The sequence below is a fragment of the Vulpes vulpes genome, chromosome 15 (genome assembly GCF_048418805.1).
Source record: "Vulpes vulpes isolate BD-2025 chromosome 15, VulVul3, whole genome shotgun sequence".
Classification (NCBI taxonomy): domain Eukaryota; kingdom Metazoa; phylum Chordata; class Mammalia; order Carnivora; family Canidae; genus Vulpes; species Vulpes vulpes.
This window is the reverse complement of record NC_132794.1, coordinates 97,052,423-97,073,628: the sequence shown is the minus strand read 5'-3', so window position 1 is coordinate 97,073,628 and position 21,206 is coordinate 97,052,423. Positions and strand designations below refer to the sequence as shown.

General features: G+C 38.7%; 1 long non-coding RNA gene across 6 annotated transcripts in view; it reads left to right on the top strand.

The window, feature by feature from the left end:
* The window catches only part of LOC112915922 (uncharacterized), an 81,011-nt gene that overhangs the window by 13,116 nt on the left and 46,689 nt on the right, over nt 1–21,206 (top strand). For 2 of the 6 annotated variants that reach the window (XR_011997574.1, XR_011997568.1), the window contains one exon: nt 7,589–9,172. The exons of 2 other annotated variants lie outside the window; for them this stretch is intronic. This is a non-coding gene — a long non-coding RNA (uncharacterized lncRNA). Of the gene's footprint in view, nt 1–3; nt 5,312–7,588; nt 9,173–21,206 lie in introns of those variants that run through there. 2 more of the 6 variants (XR_011997569.1, XR_011997572.1) reach the window with 2 other exon arrangements.

Below are 21,206 nucleotides of genomic sequence, written 5' to 3'. Positions count from 1 at the left end.
AAGATTTTATTTATTTATTCATGAGAGACACACAGAGAAAGAGAGGCAGAGCCACAGGCAGAGGGAGAAGCAGGCTCCACGCAAGTAACCTGACGTGGGACTCGATCCTGGGACTCCAGGATCACGCCCTGAGCAGATGCTCAACCGCTGAGCTACCCAGGGATCCTCTATTTTTGCAGTCTTTAAAAGCTTCATTTTGGTTAGTGGGACTGCGTAAAGGATATATTCAACTAACAGTCAGTACATTTTATAAGAAACTTTAACAGTCATTAATTTGGGACACGAGCTCATCACTCAGTATAGGGATGGGCAAACTATGTTCCCTGTGACAAATTTGGTTTTCTACTTGTTCTTCAAAGTAAAATTTTATTGGAACACAACCTCGTTCATCTGTTTTTGCACATCACCTATAGCTGTTTTTGCACCAGCAGAGTTGAATAGCTCTAACAGTGACCGTAGGTCCTACTGCACCTAAAATACTTCCTATCTGGACCTTTACAAGAAAAGCTTGCTAACCGATGACCTAGATCATGGGGAAGAAACGTTTATCCATCCCTTTCATATTCGTCTATGTTGTTTTGATTTTTTTTGCCATGTGTATGTATTCCTTTTGTAATAAAACTATTAAAACATCTTGGATGACTGTGCTACCTGCTAAGATACTTTGCCCCGGAGGTTACATTACACATTGTGGAGGCTGTAGCTGCTATACAGACATAAAAAAATACAATTTAGAGTGATAAGTACATAGTAAGTATAATCAAGATTTGTGCAAAGTCCTGTGAGGACAAAAATGTCTCTGGGAGAGGGAAGGAGTGACTTTATAAGGAGCTGATATTTGAGCTGGCCTTTAAACAAGATTAGGGATTTGCCAACCAGGGACTGTTGGGAGGGAAAAGGGTATGTATAGCCATTATGCCCTCCCTTTTATGAGAACTAGGTCTACCTTGTGGTTCTTAGTACTTTTAGCGGATGTGATCAGTCGTTCTTCCTTTTTTTGGTCTCCTCTGTGTCCTTGCCATTTGGGACTCAGTCTAATGGTCCTTAAATACGGTGTGTTTGATTTCCTTCTTCCCTTTGAGCATCATCTCTTTGACTGAACCAAAGAATCTGAACTCCCAAACAGATTTCTTTCTCATCTCTTTACAGTAGAATTTTACTAGCATGGTTGTGATGAGGCTTCTTTCTCCTTGTTATTTGTTATGTGGCTTCTTTTACACAAGATAGGAATGAGTGACTCTGTCATTTTTTTGGGCATGGGGCCTGAACCAGAGCAGCTGTTGGGGTGCATTACCCTTGTCATTTTCTGCTAGTGCAGTATTGTTACCCTGGGGAGTATGATGGTATGCAAGAGGGAATGACATCATAATTATCTATAGTCAAGCTGTTACACATACGAATGTGAGGAGGGCTTGTGTACCTAAAGTAGGTATTCTTACCTCTTGATTTTAACCTTGCCAGCTTTCTCAGAGCTGTTCCTAAAGAAGAAAGTTAACTCTTAATCAGACTTTGTAAAAATTAATTAATTAATTTATTTATTTATTTATTTATAATTATTATTTTTTCTCCAGTAATTCTCATCCATCTCTTCTTCACTGTGAATTTTTTTTAAAGTAAGTATACATTAAAAAGTGTCCATATCATTCCTGCACTGTTTGTAGGATTTTCATAAATGAAAATCCACCTGTGTAGGGAGCACTACGATCAAGAAGAGAGCATTAGCAGCTCCCCGGAGGCCTGACTCATACTCCCTTATAGTCAGTTCTTCCATTGGATAACCTGTTTTGACTTTACATAGCATTGATTGGTTTTACTTGGTTTTATACTTCATATGAAGTTTATATAAATGGAATCCAATTCTGTGTCCTTTTTTTATACCTATCTTTTTTTGTTCAATATTATGTTTTCAAATTTCTCCCATAATATACTTACTTTTAAATTATTTAAACTACATAATTTGGTATTAATATGAGTCATTCTTCTATAAACATTCTTTTCTGTGTTTTTTAGTGAGCATACAGATCCATCTCCAGTTCTGAGGACAGCAAAGTTTAGCTTTAATAGATACTGCCAAATTTTTTTACATAGTAATTGTATCAATTGATCCTTCTATCAGCAGTGAAAAAGAGTTTTGGTTACTACACATACACCGACATTTAATATTTTACATCTTTTTAATTTTATATATCCATTGATTATGGAATATTGTCACATAATGATTTTAATAAGTATTTCCCTGATTACTGTTAAGGTTACTCGTTCATTTGGATATCAATATCTCTTTTTGCAAATTATTTGTTCAAATCTTTTGAATTCTATTCTGTTTCCTGTCTTTTTCTTATTGATGTTTGGGAGTTTTTAGTTTTTTGTTATATATCTAATCTTGCTGAGACGTGTCACATACATGTATATTTTCCTATATGTGATTTTACTCTTTACTATCCTAGTGATATGTCTCTCCATGTACAGAGGTTCTTGATTGTGATTTATTCCTGCATAATAATAGCTGCTCAGAAATTTTGAGGGATTGGTTTAAGAAAACCAGTCTGCGGGATGCCTGGGTGGCTCAGATCTGCCTTCGACTCAGGGTGTGATCTCAGAGTCCCGAGATGAAGTCCCACATCGGGCTCCCTGCATGGAGCCTGCTTCTCCCTATGCCTGTGTCTCTGCCTCTGTGTGTGTGTGTGTGTGTGTGTGTGTGTCTCTCATGAATAAATAAAATCTTTAAAGAAAACAGTCTGCATCAGTCATCAAAAATGTTTTCCTATATTTTCTTATAAACTATTTAATAATTCATCTGCCACATTTTGATGTGTAATTCATCTTGAATAGATTTTTTAGTATGGTATAATATAAAAGTAAAGATACATACAATCATGATTTTTCTCTACAGCTATGCAGTTGACAAAGGATTACTCATTGATAAGATCATTGTTTACTCATTTCTCTGCTGAGTGCCCTTTGCCACAGATTTGCTGACTATATTTGTCAGTGTGTTTCTGGACTCTCCACTCTAATCTATTTGTTGGTTTTTCCTTGTGTTAATGTTATATTATTTTAATTATATGGCTTCATCATAGGTCTGTGTGCCAACCATCTTCACAGGTTCAACAATGCTAAATGGCATAGAAGATAATTGAGGAAATACAAATGGTTCCGGTTCCAAAAGAGAAATTTCCCTTTTCCTCTGTTAGGATCATCAATAGAGAACAGACTACCTCAGTCTTATCAAGGGCTGATATGGGTTTTGCCTGTGTTTCAGATGTGGTAAGATTCAGTCTTTTTTGGCTAGCCCCTGCTACCATGGTTTGATTCTCCATGACTTTCAATTGAGATTCTGGTATCTCTGGTGTCTTCACCTCCAGAAAACAGCTAGAAATTCAGGGTGGTTTTTTTTTTCACAAATATTTAGCTTAGCATTGGTCTCCTACTCCATCCAATACTCTTCTCTGCCTTTCTTTTTAAATTTATTTTTTAAAATATTTTATTTATTTATTTGACAAAGAGCTAGAGAGATCCAGAAGGCACAAACAGGGGGAATGGCAGAGGGAGAAGGAGAAGCAGGCTCCCTGTTTCCTAATGCGGGGCTCAATCTCAGGACCCTGGAATCATGACCCGAGTTGAAGGCAGATGCTTAACCGACTGAGCAACCCCAGCACCACCTTTTTTGATGGAGAATAGCTATGGTTTGAAGTCCACCAAACCCTCAACCTTGTCACTAAGCAGAAATTGCTGTTAATTTATGTCAGCTAAGGAATCATAGCTTTCTGCCAACAGTCCACGCTGGGCCTCAGACTTAGCTTTTACTAATATTGAGATGTGCCACCAGGTGAAATGTGATTTAGATTCTCAGTATCAATTCACCATGCCTCCTAAGGTTTTCATGAGTTCCCTGCATTGGGCCTCTTCCTCCTTCTGGTAGGTTGTTTACTAAGCATGGGAAAACTGCAGGTTTGCCTCTTTGTGTTCCTGTACATCCTCAGAATTCAGCAAATATATTGTGGAGCAAACTAGACATACAAATCTCTTAGAATGGAGGCAAGGAGAACAGTTAGAAGGTTAATCCAGGTAGGAAGTTATGGTGGTCAGAATCAGCAGGTCACTTATAAAGATGGATGGACGTAGGATAAAGTGGAAACATTTGATACAAATTTTAGGATATATAACCAGTAACCATGGGGAATCTAGGAAGGAAGGTGGGAAAAGAAAGAGGCAAGGAAGGTAACTCACATGTTTCCAGTTATGGCCACTGAGTGCCTGATGGCAATATGTGTTATGATAGGGGACAAGTTAGGGGTACTGGATTTGGAGTTGCCAGTAAGGAGGAAGAAAGGTTAATCTAGTCTGCTGAGCTCTGCCTCTGTACCTTGCTAGGTGGGGGAAGCCCAGTACCACTGAGGATAACTCTGTGTGTGTGTGTGTGTGTGTGTGTATTTATGTATGTGCATGTGCACACATGACTTCACCTGGTCTGACTTGCTCACAAGAGTGCAGTCTCCTCTGGCTCTTTCCTCACTGCAGGATTTTAAATCAATGGTGACTATACAGAACCTTCTGATATGGGGGATTATCTGTTGTTCGATTGAATCCATGTGCTGAATAAACATATCATGAGGTTACCTACAAAATCCATCCTGGACACCAAATACAAATCACAGGTGTTTTTCTACAAGTCCATTGTGAACAAAATTAAGGACCTGTGCTATGACCTTTCCCTGAGGGAGAAGGTGTGGCTCAGAGACAACCAGCATTATCATAAAGAAAGCAATCCCCAAGGTTAGTGACCCCACTGTGGTTCATTGTAAACTCATTAACTTTTCATGGTAACACAGAGGTGAGCTGCCACTCTTGAATCTTTGTATCATCTGACCATCCTTTTGAAGCTTCCTGAATGAGGTATACATTATTTGTTCCAGTGGTCAAGGAAAATATACGAATCTAGGCCTCTGTGATCTTTAAATGAGTTATGTCAAGAGAATTGGTAAATAATCTGACCTCCAGCCATGATTGCTAAGCCAGTTATATCTTGGGTCTACTACCAGTGGAATCAGTTTTGTGCTTTTCCACCCTTTCTTGAAATATACTAATGTGAATCAGTTCTCATTAAAGACTATAAGATGCCAGAGAGCTTTTTATGTTAAAAAGGTAAATTTTGGGCATCATTCAAAATCTTCTGTCCCACCCCAATAAACTTTGAGTCAATCCCCTATACTGTTAACAAGTGTTATTGTATATGATGTATTATGATGTAAAAGCTTCATTTATTCAATCTGTAATGAATCAATAAATGCATGAAAAATGAAGACTGCCACTTCATTGCTGATTTTCTCCTCTCACATCTTGCTTCCTCAGAGTTATCCTTTATTGAAGCATCCATCTCAGGAAAGAACCAAATATTAGGATTGAGTCTTGATGTGGGAGACTAAGAGGGTGCAAAGTCACATATAGAGAGCATAGAGAATATGTGACTGATCGTCAGTGATTTGGCCAGTGCTTCGTAACAATGAACTTTAATGCTCCATTCCCCCTGAATGTTATGAACGTGGCTGATGGAAAACCTAATTAGGAAACACGCTAAACCGACTCTGTAGAAAACATGACTTTTGATTGAGTTGGTGAGTTTCTATTAATAGTAATAGACAATTGAAATTATAGGGTTTTTTAAAGTAATGGCAGGGACTTTCTCTTACTGATGATCTTCAACATAATCCCAAGAGGTATTATTTTTGATTTCAGAATGTATGGTGAGGTCATCCCAAGAGTTGGCACCTCTGTATCCCCAGAGTGTCTGCTAGTGAATCTCTTGCCATGCTAGCATGAATAGTTGGCTTCCAGTTCCAGTCCAATTCTTCTGAAAAGACTGCTATTTTACACTGTCTTGGCATTATAGAATTCCTTGTACTGCTAACTTCAGAACTTTACTTAAACCATCCCCATGAAATTGGTAATTCATTAAGTGCCAAGGGCTGGCTGAGTCATTCCTATCATATTGGCTATTTGATACATATTAATTCTCTCTCTCTCTCTCTCTCTCTCTCTCTGTTTCTCTCAATCGATTAAGTCTCCAGAGGCTCATTTTGATTAAATATATATATATATATATATATATATATATATATATATATATATATCTGTTCTAATTCCTTGTGGAAAGGCTTCCCTCCACCAATTTCACTTAGTCTGTGGGTTTGGAGTTCCTCAGAGTCTATGAGAAGGTAACATGGAAGCCAAACCTTAGAGAAGCCAACTTGCTTCCTTGAGAAGGACGTTATTTTCATGAAAAGTGACTGCAAACATCAGTAAAATTATATGAGGGAGCGTAAAACATCTCATTACTCTAGAGCCAGCCTTATCCTCTTTATGAGCTCCATTTAATTAATTATTAAAGGCTAGGACATTTCAAAAAATTTTATCAGCCTCTGTTAAGGTCAAAGTGATAAGATTCACATTTAAATGTTTTAGAAGTTGTGTTATTTCAAGAACTCTCTCTTGCATTGGAGGAGGTAAACTGAAATGTGGAGTGGAGGGGTCAGGGCTGAGTCAGGACACCTGCTGCTTCTTTGTCCACTGTTAGCTGGTGACCTCAAATATGGTGCTTGTTTCCATAGGTAAGGAGATAAAAATACTGTTTACAAAGTTGGTTGTGAGGGATCTGTAACTTAGGAGAATGGCTGGCCTAGTTAGGGCCTGCCTTGCTGTAGATGTCCACTGAACGTTTGGCTCAACATATATATCAATCTTTTCTTAAAAAAAAAGATTTTATTTATTCATGAGAGACACACACAGAGATAGAGAGGCAGAGACACAGACAATGGGAGAAGCAGACTCCATGCAGAGAGCCTGATGTGGGACTTGATCCTGGGACTCCAGGATCATGCCGTGGGCTGAAGGGAGGCGTTCAACCACTGAGCCACCCAGGTATCTCTACATCAATCTTTTCTAAGACATTTGTTCAGGAAGTTTCATGAAATGCCAGTGGTCATGACTTGTGAGCACTGGTCCAGGATATTCTTAGGCTAGGGGATGATCATCTGACCTCATCCTGGAATATTAAAGGTTTAGTGCTGATTTGTCCCTCATTTGTGAGTGACTTTTGAATAAGTCACATAACCTTTCCTGAGTATTTCATTCCCTCATTTGAGCTAGGATCGCCGCAGACCAGTGTAACTTTGGCTCTGAGTGAGACTGCTCAAGTTTCAGTCTCATCTCTATTATTTAATAAATAACAAATTTAGTCCAAAGCCTTGAACAGATTGTAAAAGCTTCTCTGTGCCTCTTTCCTTATCTGTTAAATAAGCACTTCATACAATCTTCAGGAAGCTGATGTGAACCAACACATGGAAAATGTTCTAGAGAGTACCTGTCACATCACACATGCTCAATAAATGTTAATTGATTTTTTTTTCCTTCCTAGTCCTCACTTGAATGCAATAACCCATCATGGAAATCAGAATGCTGAGTGTACTGCTAATACTGTATTAATGCCACGGTAGTTCTCTGAAGAAAAAGAAAATCTGTCTAATGCTCCCAGTTTTATTTTATCTAATTTTTTTTCCTCTCCTCCAACCCTGATTTCTCTTTGTGGCAGAGCAGCAACAAAAACAACAATGACAACAACTCTTGTCAGAGACCAAAGTGCCAGAAACTAGAGATGAAAAGACCACCCCTCCTCCCTAGTCTTCTTCTGTGTCCCTGGGGTTTCTTTGGCAGCAATGTTTTATATATTACCTCAGGAGACCTGTAGCTGTGAGTAGCAGTGTTTCCTGGAAACAGAGGCAGAAGGTTCCTGCTTCCTTTATGGCAGGCTCATGTTCTCACTCAGGGAATCAAGCATTTCTTCATACAAGTGGAAGCACATGGTCTTTCCTTTCCTGGTTCAGCAGTTCCCACCCCCAGCATCAGGCCAAGTCAAGACAAGTAGGGCTGTGACCTGGAGGAGTCTCCGTGAGCCCCGCGAGAGAGTTTGGAGTGTCTCTCAGACAACAAAACTTTGATGGACTTTGACTTCGGCCATGACTCTTTTTCCTGGCAAACTACATGTTGGACGACCAAAGAAGATGATCTCTGCAGAGTGTAATCCAGTCACCAAAGCCAGAGGTTGAGGGGAAGTTGCCATTTTCCCTTGTTGTTTACCTGTCAAGGTTCCGTTGCCCCGAATCTTTCAGTTCTTGGTATCCTGGCTGAGTACCTCTGCCCTGGTATTTGAGTGTGTATATCAGCAGTGCTCGTGGCACTGCTTTGAAGTTTGTGGTCCTGCCACTCTAACTGTATGACTTCGGGCCTTCAGTTAATCTAAGTTTCAAATTTCTCCTCTGTATGATGGGAATAGTTATGCCTGTCCTGCTTGCTTGATCAGATACAACCCCAATTTTGTAAATCTGAGAACTTAGGGTCCCAGAGCTGGGTAGGAAGCTTATGTGCTAACCCACACAGCCTTTGTCTGCTTGAAACAGCCACCCTTCACTGGCATCCTGGATAAATGATCCTCCAACTTCAAACTGAGCTCTGGCTGGGGATCTGCCCACTCAGGAGCTCTGATTGTTAGAAAATTCTTCCATGGGCTGAGCTGAAATCTGAACCCTCCAGTAACTTTTACCCGCTGGTTTCCATTTTCTATCTCACCTGGACTCAACGATACATTTTTATCACAAAGGTATTCTGTATATTGAAGACTACTGTAAAAAGTCCCACCATAGTTGTTTTTTTTTTTTTCTAATTAGTTATCAAGTCATCTCTTCAGCTCCTTTGCTTTGCCTTAGGGGGTTCTGATCTAGGTTGACTGCATAGAACAGGATATGGTGCAGTGTTCTGAACATTATCAGGGATCCTTGTGGCATCAGTTATAAAACTTTCCCTGGAGTTCTCTGGGGGAAGGTATTATTAATTATTATTAATGGCAGATGTCACCACCCATAGTGAGAATGCACAAATCCTAGAGCCATAATTGGAAACACATGCTTCTTAACAGGTTTTAAATTATTCTATTTTACTTGTAAAAAAAAAAAGTATTTCCTCTTATACCACCTTGCATTATTTTTCATTCTGAAAAGTAATAGAGATATATGAAATTTTGGTAAAAAAAAAAAAGACCTAGAGAAGAATATAAGGAATAAAATTAAAGTAATTTGTAACGCATCTATTTTAAAAAATAAAATTATATTTTTATACCTTATCCTTTGGTTGTGTTTCTACATATATATGTGTTTATGTGTAATTGTTGAAATTATGCAACATATGGTCCTTTGGTTCTACGTTTTGCTCTCTTACTGAATATTATGTTGTCTTTTCCATGCCATTACCACTTATTTATAAGTGTTATCATTATAATGATTGCATCATAATTTCTTATTGAATGAATACACAATAATTTACTTAATGAATTACATCCTAATCCCTGATTTTCAGTCTCCTAGTTTTTAGGAGCTTCAGGGCTGTTCCCTCTAGATTCCTGTGGAAGTATTATTCCCAGTAATCCCTTCACCCCTAAATGAGAATTAAAAGACATATAGATCAGATCTTTTTAGAGCTGGAAAGCTGAACACAATGAGTTGCGGTGTGTGTGTGTGTGTGTGTTTGTATGTGTGTCGTCAACTCACAAATTCAAATTTAAAATGCTATACTGGTGATTTATCTGAGTAACAAAGGGTTCAGGTTTGTTTTATTTGCTTATACAAATTGGACCCACCAAGAGCTTGAGTGGTCTCTTTCCCTTGATCAAGGAAATCGAGGAAATTCAAGGATCAAGAAGTTGTTGTCCTTTGATGTCATGAAGAAAACTCAATGCACTTGAACTCCCAGCTGGAAATCAAAGAAACCCAGATTTGTTTTCCATTACCATAATCTAGGGCTCCCTTGCTTCTTAGAACATAGCCCTGGCAGCACAAAGGCTCCACTTCCATATAATGAGGTCAGTCATCTGGTGTAATTATTAAGGGGTCAATACCCCACTTCTCTACAGACATAAACCAGTCATCAAAATGGGGAACTAGAAATCTGTGGTTTTTTTTTTTTTTTTTTTTTTTTTTAAGAAATCTGTGTCTTTTGCAAAAATCTCCAGGTGAATTTTGTTAGGTAAATTTAAGAAATGGATCATGACCCATACAATAAAATATTTCTAGGTCATCAACAGCCTGAGAAACAATTGCCCCAAACCTGTATTTCCAAGGAGTATTAATATATTAGATATGAGACTTTACTTGATGTATTGTTTCATCTTTAGTGACTATCAAAATCATATGATTGGAAAGGAGTAGCTTCATAAACCTGTAGCCAGGCTGATGAAAGGGATTTTCTCCAATATAGAAGTGATCATTTTTGAAAGAAGCATCCTACTTCTCCCCAAGAGCATTGCCACTAATAAAGAACCAGCTGCTCCTTCCATCATGGGCCAATGTCACCCTTGTGGAATGGATAAAAACTGTTATCACCTATGGGGACTGGCTGATTTGAGGCAGTAGCATATGGTTGACTGTTAAATCAAAATAAAACCAAACAGAAACTTGTGGTTGCTTAGCCTCAGTAGAATTCTCAAAAGCCAATACAAATGACTAAGCCCAGATACAGCCTCACTCCATCTGTGTTTTATCTCCAGCCTAGAGGAACAACCTTATTGGGCTTGGTGTGCTGGGATGCTTTCAAAGCACTGTCCAGACATTTCTGAGGGCTCAGGTTTCTGTTTCTGCAGATGAGAAACTACTGATCATGTATCTCATGTGCCTATTAGGAAGTTGAAAAATTATTTCCTGACATGACCCCGTCCAGTAGTGAGGGTGTCCATACACCGGGAACAGGTGTATGTTCCACTATGTTCCATGTTCCACTATGAGGATAGTGGTAAGCAGTGGTAAAGAGGAGTCAAAGTTCTAGGTTCTTCTCTTTACCTTGGTATAATCGCCAACAACCAGGAAACTAGATCTTTAAACCTCTAACTTTGTTCCTTGCACAGACAAAATAATTAGATAAGAATTACCTTATGAAAAAGCAAGAAAGGGAGAAAGTATGGGAAGGAAGAGTGGGAGAGAGGTATGACCAGCCTTCTCTACTCTCCACATTTAAAAACATTCAGAAGTGTGAATTGCTTGAAAATAAGAATAGCTTCTCTTTTCTTTGTTGGGCCACCTGCAAGGAGCCTGCCTGTTTTTTTGTTCCCTCAGTATTGTGGAGTTGTTAAATTTTGTGGATAGAAGCTATAGGACCGTGGCTTCCAGTAGAACAGGAACCACAGCAGAGTGGGGCACCCCACCCTTGAAGTGTTGTCCTGTACAAGAAATGCAGATGAGCCTTAGGGCCATTTCTATATTTCCTGCATTTCCTGGAGCATTCAGGAAATAAGAGGCAGGTTCCATGAATATGTGCCCACTTCTTACAAGGAGGAGAGAGGCAGAGCAAAAGCAACTGGTCACTCTGAGTCTGGGCATCAGTTCAGCCCAGAAGCTTTTAGGTCTTGAAACCCTTTCAGTACAGGGTGTAAGTGCTGAAGAGAAAAGTTTGGTGCCCAGGATTAGGGCCTGAAAGAACACATACATGTTTTATTAAGAGCAGAGCCATGGATCACAACCACTGCAGGTACATACAGCAGACAAAATGGGCCCAACAGGAAGATTCCAGAGGCATTCCACCTGCCCCAACTTGAGAAAATTCAGGCATCTCCTCAAACTGCCTGATTTATTTGATTTTTAAACCTTGTTTTCTTTTCCTATCATTCCGCTTTTTTTTTCTGACAATAAAAGCAACAAACACTTGATACAAGCATCTAGTGATGTAAATGATAAAATCTAATGTGGCAATCACCCATTATTAAGTTACCACCTATAGATAACCACCATTAACTAGTATGTATTCTTCCAATTTTCTTTCAATGCTTTCAGGAACATATAAAATGATTGTGTGTATATTTATAGAACAATGTTTCAATACACAGACACCCACACAGAAACATCAGTTCATATAATGCATATTATGCAATTTGCCTTTTTTTTCCTGAAAATAGATTTCATTTTTTCTCCTTTGAATTCATGCAAGACTACCTCATTCTTTTTTTAAGTAATAGACTTTAATTTTTTTAGAACAGTTGTAGAGTCAAAGAAAAATTGAGCAAGGCTACCCACATACCCTCTCCTTATTACACATGCAGCCCCCTTACGTTCGACATCCCACAATATCATGGTACATTTATTACAATCCATGAACCAATATTAGCACACGATTATCAATCATAGTTTACATTAGGAATCACCCATAATGGTGTACACTTTAGGGAGTTGATAAATGTATAGTGATGTACTCACTATTACAGAATCAGGAGTAGTTTCTCTGTCCTAATGATCCTCTTTATCCACCTACACATTCCTTCTTCCCATGAACTCCTGACCACCACTGATTATTTTATCATCTGCATAGTTTTGTCCTTTCTATAATATCATAAAGTTGGAATCACAGTTTGTAACCTTCTCACAATGACCTCTTTCACTTTGCAATATGCATTTAAGGATTCTCCATGCCTTAATGTGGTTTGGTAGCTCATTTCCTTTTAGAGTTAAATAGTATTATATTGTATGAATGTAACAGTTTTTCCACCTGTTGAAGGAAATCCAAGTTGCTTCCAAGTTTTGAAAATTATGACTAGGTGGCTATAAACATTTGTGTGCAAATTTTTCTGTGGACCTAAGTTTTCGACTCATTTGGGTTGATGCCAATGAATGTTATTGCTGAATTGCTTGATAAGAATATGTTTATTTTTATGACAAACAACCTGCCATACCGTCTTTCAATGTGGATTGTGCCTTTCATGAATCATGCCTTTGCTGTTGTATTTAAAAAGTCATTGGCAAACTTAGTCTTTTATATTTTCGTTTATTATCTTCCAGGGATTTTGTAGTTTTGTATTTTAAATTTGGATGTATGATCTATTTTGAGTTAATGTTTGTAAAAGGTATATTTGTGTGGGTCCATTTCTAGGCTCTCTATTCTTTTCCATTGATCTCTGTTTATTCTTTTGTCAATACCACACTGCCTTGATTATAGTAGCTTTGTATTAAGTCTTAAAGTCAGGTAGTGTCAATCCTGCAACTTTGTTCTTCTCCAATACTGTGTCAGCTATTCTAGGTCTCTTGCCTCTCCATGTAAGCTTTCAGATCAATTTGTTGATATCCACAAAATAACTTGCTGGGATTTTTGACTGGGATTACATTGAATCTGTAGATCAAGTCGAAAAGAAACATCTTAACACTATTGACTTACTACTCATGAGTACGAAATATCTCTCAACGTATTTAGTTTTTCTTTGATTTCTATGAACAGAGTTTTGTAATTTTCTTCATGTAGCTCTTTTGAATGTTTTGTTGGATTTATACCTAAGGATTTCATTTCTGATGCTAATGTTACATCACCTTATTTAATGGCTGCAAAAGTGTCTACTAAATGAATGTATTTAAGGACGCTCAGTAAGTCTTCAGTGCATATTTATTTTAGATAACTTTAAAAGTGAACGAACAAAAGCATACCTTTGGCCATCCACCAAAACAGAGATGGTGATACATTACTTGGTCAAGCTGGAGGTCCAGAAAACAAAGGATGCCAATCTCTATTTATCACCCAGAGCTACAGTTGTCAAATATACCAGCATAGGGCAGCCCCGGTGGCTTAGCAGTTTAGCGCTGCCTTCAGCCCAGGATGTGTTCTTGGAGTCCCAGGATCGAGTCCCACACTGGGCTCCCTGCATGGAGCCTACTGCTCCCTTTGCCTGTGTCTCTGCTTCTCTCTCTCTCTCTCTCTCTGTGTGTGTGTGTGTGTGTGTCTCATGAATAAACAAATAAATAAAATATTTTAAAATATATATATAACAGCATAAATAGCAGCAAACTAGATTATGCTAATAAGGTGAATCTACTAAAAAATAAGTACCTAAAAACAACTTAGTCTGATAGACAGTTTTTATTCTTGTGTGTTTCCAAGAACCACTGATTCAAAATAGCATAGCTGAACCTTAACACATTTCTAGTGCTCAGGTTATATGAGTAACCAAGCCAGGGAAGCTTAAAGTGATGTTTCATAACTGTAGTCTAAATTTTGATCCATTAGAGATCTTTGTGGGATACCTTTGATTTGTATTTGCTCACATCTCTGATGTACTCCATAAGATAAGACTATAAAGGGGGTTTCTGTTTGAACATTTAGGGAAAGTTCCAATTTGTTATTTGTTTAAAAATCCCCTTTAAAAATCTGAAAACCTCCTCAGAATTTAGTCAGTTGTCTCTTCGATATCCAGATGCTTTATCCATCCTACCTGCTTAGGAAATGTGTGTTCTGAGTTGTAGCTGATTTGAAATTTAAGCGGACTTTACCTCAAGTGTAAACCCCACTGTTCATTCACCAGGCTATTAAGCCTGCCATTTCCTACAGCAGCCTACAGAACAAAATTCTATTTAATTGTTCAAGCACAAGGGGTAAAAATATTTAGATGCCCTGCTTGTCTGAAGCTTCTTTCATGGACCTTGCCATCAGTTAGCAGTTAAGTTGGAGAAAAATAAATTTCATGAGATGGCCTGATGGAGATTCAACACCACAATAAAATTGTAATACACATATCTCAAAAGGATGATTTGAGGATAAGCATGTAGTATGAAAGAACTATTCTTCCTCACTTTTATCTAAATGTATTAAAAATATTTGAAGAGAATGGTCATTAGGCTAAAATTACAAAATAACTCCAGAGGAGCAGACCCTATTTCTTTGACTTGCTATATTACCCATTACTTAAAGTTTTATCTGTAAGACCAGTAATCAGTATAAGCCTAGCACTCACATTACTGGTTTCCTACAAGTATCAATTGTTCTCCTCAGACTGATTCAGAATGAGAAGTTTCAACAGGCTGGTTTAAAAGGAATTGCAACTGTGATCACCAATCTTGAGCAAGATTTTGACCTTGGTGTTCATCAATAATTGGTGAGTTTGGAGTTCATCAGGAGAGATGTATTGGAATTCCACCCCACCCCCAAGGATTCTATATGAGGGACTTTGATACACTTTTAAGCAATAGCTCTAGCACTTTTGACTTTGTGGAGGACGGATTGGTTTAAAAGGATGATGTATTTGCAGATTTTTAAGGCCCTACTTAGTTGTTTTTTTGTTTTGTTTTGTTTTGTTTTGTTTTTTGTAAGATTTTATTTATTCATGAGAGACGCAGAAAGACAGAGGCGGAAAAGCAGGCTCCATGCAGGGAGCCCCACGTGGGACTCAATCCCGGGGCTCCAGGATCACGCCCTGGGCTGAAGGTGGCGCTAGACCGCTGAGCCACCCGGGCCGCCCCCTACTGTAGTTCTTAATTGCAATGTTAGCTAAAGGGATAGATGTTAGGAACTAACTAATATGCATGGTCTATAAAGCCATAGATATATCAGGTGGATAAGGCTCATGAGTTAGGCAAATCAAGAGATGATAGACTGAAAAGTGATCTCTAACCCTAAAGGGGGCAGCAGATGTCCATCTCCAGGTAAGTGCTACACAATGCCAGAGAACTCAGAGGAGGAGCTGAAAATCCTCAAGTTTGTTTTAAGGCTCACTCTGGGATTAGGCAAATAAATAACTTGCTTTGTCCCATAAAATGTTATTCATGCAGAAGTTTGAAAAACTGCTTGCATGAGTCCTTCTCTTCTCTTGGAATCCCCCTACCTTAAGTATAAGCCTAGGCTTATTTGCCTGAGAGTGAAAGACCACAGGAGGAACGAAATGTATCCCAAATAACCAGCCTAGACAGCTAACTTCCAAATATGAGGGAGCTCAATCAAGATCAGCAGAAACACTCACGCAGCTGTAGCCAACTGCAGACACAGTGAGTCCAGCTGGGTTTGGTGTAGATCAGCAGAACTGCTCAATCACCCACCCCATAGATTCATGAGAAATAATACATGCTGACTGCTATATAACATTGAGGTTTTATGGTTGTTGGTTAGGCAGCACTAATGTGGTACTAGATAATTGGTACACCAGTCTATGGAAAGTGATCAATAAATATTAACTATATATACTCTTATTTCATTGATTCTAAGGTGCTTTGATAATGGTGCCACCTTTTTTAATTTAATTTTTTTTATTAATTCCAGTATAGCTAATATACAGGGTTATATTAGTTTCAGGTGTACAATATAGTGATTCAACAATTTTATACATTACTTAGTGCTCATTATGATAAATGTACTCTTTATTTTTTTGTTTATGTTTTTATTGGAGTTCAACTTGCCAACATGTATAACACCCAGTGCTCATCCCATCAAGTGCCCCCCTCAGTGCCCATCACCCAGTCACCCCAACCCCCTGTCCACCTCCCCTTCTACTACCCCTTGTTCATTTCCCTGAGTTAGGAGTCTCTCATATTCTGTCACCCTCACTGATAATGGTGGCTTCTTGATATTTCCAGAAGCTATCTACAGAAGGTTTTTGTTCCATGGCACCATAACTGTCCCCTAGATGACATTGAATATTATATTTCATTGATTCTAAGATGCATCCAGAAATTTGAAGATGTTAAAATGCAAAAATCCTGCTTATTGTAGAAAACTTCACCAAGACTTCTCAGGATAGTGGTGATTTGTGAATATAGATAAAGCCCAGCTCCTCAGATCCAGAGTATCTGTGGGAAGAGAGGTTGTCAGCATGATAGAAGAGAGTCAGAACTTCAGTTTAGTAAAGAACAGGGGGACCTGGAGAATGTGTGGCAAATGGTCCCTTCCATTAAAGTTTGTCAATGCTATCTTCTTTCATGTCCTAGGTAACCAAACGTTTTTGGTGACTCCTAAATGTTCTCTAAGTTGCCTAAAAATCATAAAAACAAAAACTTCAAAAAAAAAAAAAAACCTAAAGTATTCTTTTACTCTTATAGTTTGAAGTTATAATGCATGTCCCTTAGGGTCTCCTTACACTGAATTAGGATAGTATTTAATTAAGCTGCCCATAAACAGTATTGGGAAAGCCAGGGAGAGTTTAAATACTATAATTAAAAGCACTCGTTGTATGTTTTGTCTTTTATGTTTCCTAAAGGTTTGTAAGCTACCCAGAAACAAATTAATATTTTATTCTGTTACCTCAGTCATTCCTAGTCTTTAATGGAGTGTAGTAAATAGGGTTAACATTGGGCATCTAGTGGATGTTTACAAGTATGACAAGAAAATCAATACTGTCATTTCATTGTTTGTATGATTTTGGACTAAAAACATTCCCCAGGTTAAATCCCACCTCTGGCTCCCAATAATCTTCCTCTGCTGGGGAAAAAAAAATCATGCTCTTAAAACAAAAAGCTTCTCAGAGCACCTTCTCCAGACTCTGAGGGTCACTGGAAAAATAGGCATCCCTAGACTGTTTGAAAAACTGACATTGCAGAGATCCTGGCTGCCCTTTTCATGGCAAAATCTTTGGAAGGGGCAGTTATCAGTCAAGAGGAGTCAAGCTGAGTGCTAAGCTGATTCAAGATACCCTTTCTGCCAAAGGATTTTTAATACTCCCTTGTCTGTATATCTAAGAAAGTGCCCTTGGCATTATTCATTATCAAGTTGGGAATTGAGCTACTGAATATCCTCCTTGTCTAAGATACAGCTTTGGTTTCCTGCCCAGAACCATTGTAGTCTCTGGGAGGGTAAAGGTACTGTCAAGGTGGTAAGGTGGTATGAAGAGGGGTCTAATTCTGGTTATACCATATAGTAGCTGTGAAAAATTACTGTGAAAAATTACTTAAGTTCTCTGGTTCTGAACTTCAGTTCCCTCTTTCTTAAAAGAATTGGTGGTGATTAATAATACTGCCTTGCAAGGTATGGTGAAAACTAGAAATGATAAGATACAGCAAGTGCCTGTGCATAAAAAGGCTTGTTCCCATTCTCCCATTTCCCACCACTCCCCCCAACCCCAATCCTGAGCCTCACTCTCTGGGCCTGGCTACAGGTGCTACATCTTGATGCCAACTATTTGCATGAAGGTCCAGATTTTCTCACTCTCAAATGGTAAAAGTTCATGTTCCTCCCATTTGGCAAGGCACTCTCTTTTTGATTGATTTCTCTGAAGTGACCACCAGCCTAAAATACCAGCATTCAACTTACTCTTCAACATAACTTCTCTGCTTCTGAATGTTTGTATTGCTAACCATCCTAGTGCGCAGGGTAGTCATGAGACACAAGGCCTACCCCTTTGTAGTCCTGGACATACCGGCAATCAGGCAAGGGAGAGCAAGGATGAAGCAGTGCAGCCCATTCTATCCCTGGGAACCTCATACAAAGAGAATTTGGTATAGAAGTTGAGCCACCTTGTCACCTTCATATAACAACAACAACAAAAAAGACACTACTAGGATGAGGGGCTTTGGGTCATTGGGATCACTATAAGCATTGACATCAAGGTTTCTAGAAAGTTTGTTGTCAAGACAGAACAAAAATGAACATTTATTGAGCACTTTCTACATGTGCCAGGCTCTCTTCTAATGGCTACACATTTATCATTTTGTTTAATACTCACAGCAAACTGACAATGTGGGTAGTATAATAGCTCTATTGTACTTAAGTGGAAATTGAAGTTTAGAGGAACCAGACATCTTGCAGAGGCTGTATAGCTCCTGAGGGGCAGTGTGATTCCACAGCTCTCTCTGCTTCCCTTCAGCTGAAGCCATCCTCACTTGGGCACTGGTCATTTTCAGATTCAAACAGATTACTAAGGGGACTGGACGTGTTGGGGAAGTTCTGGGGACTGGAATGAAAGGGACATCCATACTTCTGTTATGAAAGGAATTCCATCTGTAGTCACAAGTGGTCAAATTTAGGACCCCATAAAGCTTTCTCATGGGTCAAGGAATAGCAGTTTCGATGCACTGTGTCAGGTATCCAATGGCAGGGAAGGGATTAATCTCCTAAGGTCTAATCTTTGGGCATCAGTAAATGAGATGTCTTGTGAGTATAAAGAGAAAGACAGGTCCACATGTCCTTCCCTTCTTGGACTCCACCCTCTGCTTCCTGTTATATGTAATTAGAAGGCATGTGTATGTGAGCCAGATCTGATGCCAATTAGAAGAAATGTTCCCTAGGGTTTAGGGTTCTGGTTGGCTCAGTCCATAGAGCATGCAGTTCTTGATCTCAGGGTCCTGAGTTAAAGCCCCTTATTGGACATGGAGCCTACAGAAGAAGAAGGTGGAGAAAGAGAAGGAAGCAGAGGCAGAGGTGGAGAAAGAGAAAGAAGAGGAGGAGGAGGAGGAGGAGGAGGAGGAGGAGGAGGAGAAGAAGAAGAAGAAGAAGAAGAAGAAGAAGAAGAAGAAGAAGAAGAAGAAGAAGAAGAAGGAAGAAGAAGAAGAAGAAGAAGAAGAAGAAGAAGAAGAAGAAGAAGAAGAAAAGAAAAGAAAAAGAAAGAAAGAAAGAAAGAGAAAGAAAGAAAGAGAAAGAAAGAAAGAAAGAAAGAAAGAAAGAAAGAAAGAAAGAAAGAAAGAAAGAAAGAAACTAACTTCCTCTCAATGCTATGGGAAACAATGTTCATTAATTAAGAGGCAATTCTCTTACTAACTGTAAAAATTAAAATAAAGGCATCAGGAATAGTATATCTTGAAGCAGAAACACAGAATATTTATTTCTATTCTTGTGCTTATAATCAAAACTGTATAATTTGAAACTATACCCTCTCTAGAGGATTTTTAAGATGCTTCTATTTGCCAATCCTCAGGAAACGTCATACATAAGCCTTGAATTCTTGGGCTGTGAGGCCACCTAATAATTTTTCCTGCCATTTGGCAAATGTCAGGAAGTGAAAACTAATTGTCAAACATCTGCTTTATCCCGTGGACAAAATGAGGATATATGAAAGAAAATATGTTCTTCACTTTTGAAAAATTAAAATGTATTAGGGTGCTTGTCTGGTCATAAGCCTATGCCTCAAAAGCTGTTCTTGTTTGAAAGCCACAAAAGTAAATTTTACTTATCTTTATCAAAAACAAAAATAAGTCAAATGAATAAGTAAATATTGAGGCACCTGTGTGGCTCAGTCCATTCAGCATCTGGCTTCAGCTCAGGGGAACCCGCCTCTCATTCTCCTTCTGCCCCTGCTCCCGCTCTCCCTCTCTCTCTCCCTCTCTCTCTCTTTCTCTAATGAATAAACAAAATCTTTAAAAATAAGTAAGACTTTTTTAAAGTGGGAGATTCATTTTTAAAAAGATTTTATTTATTTATTCATGAAAGACAGAGAGAGAGAGAGAGAGGCTGAGACACAGGCAGAGGGAGAAGCAGGCTCCATGCAGGAAGCCCTATGTGGGACTCGATCCTGGGACTCCAGGATCACACCCTGGGCAGAAGGCAGGCACCCTACAGCTGAGCTACCCAGGCGTCCCCCACCCCCACCCCCCGTTTTTTTTTTTTAAGATTTTGTTTACTTATTCGGGGGAGATTTATTGGAAAAATATCATTAGCCCTGGGGATAGGTAGGGTAGCAGGAACTACAAGTAAGATCCTATTAAAGGGCAGTATGGTTCATGTACCACTGAACTTCAGATATTCCCTTACACTAAGTATCATTTGATCAAGATTCAGAGTCCTAGAGAAGATAATCCAACTGACTGAGACTAGGTCAACAACCTACATCTAGGTTTTTCCAGGAGATGGAAAGGGAAGAATGTGGCCTCCTTGGCTCTCTCATTAGGAGGAGGTGGCAGAGGAAGGTTGGGCTTTCCTCTGCCACCTCTGACAACATGGATAATTCAACTGAGTAGAGGTGGAGTGCTACAGAAACAGGGATAGGAAAGGGCTGAATGCTAACCAGCAAGTTACAAATTATTATTTTTTATATATCGTGCTGTGTGTATGTGTATATGTGTGTTTCTTGCCTTATATAACCTACAGGTTTCTAAAAACTGTATTTAAAATATCTCTTATTTCAGTTGTAAAGGTTAACCAACTAGTTGTAATAATTTGGATGCTGCATCTTTTCATTGTTAGTAATACAAATGCAAAACAAGCCTCAAATTGATTTCATTTAAAAGTAGAATTATCCCATAATGGCGTGCTTTAAGGGACAGAAACTGAATTTGTAATCGAGTTCCCTTAAGGAAAGAAATTCTGAATTTTGCCTTCAGGAAGATTCTTTTTTGAATAGATCTTGTTGGAGGATTCCATCACAGATCCTATTACTTTAGCCAATATCCCTCAAGAACCAAATGTACTGGGATCCCTTTCTTTTCCTTCCTTTGTGTGAG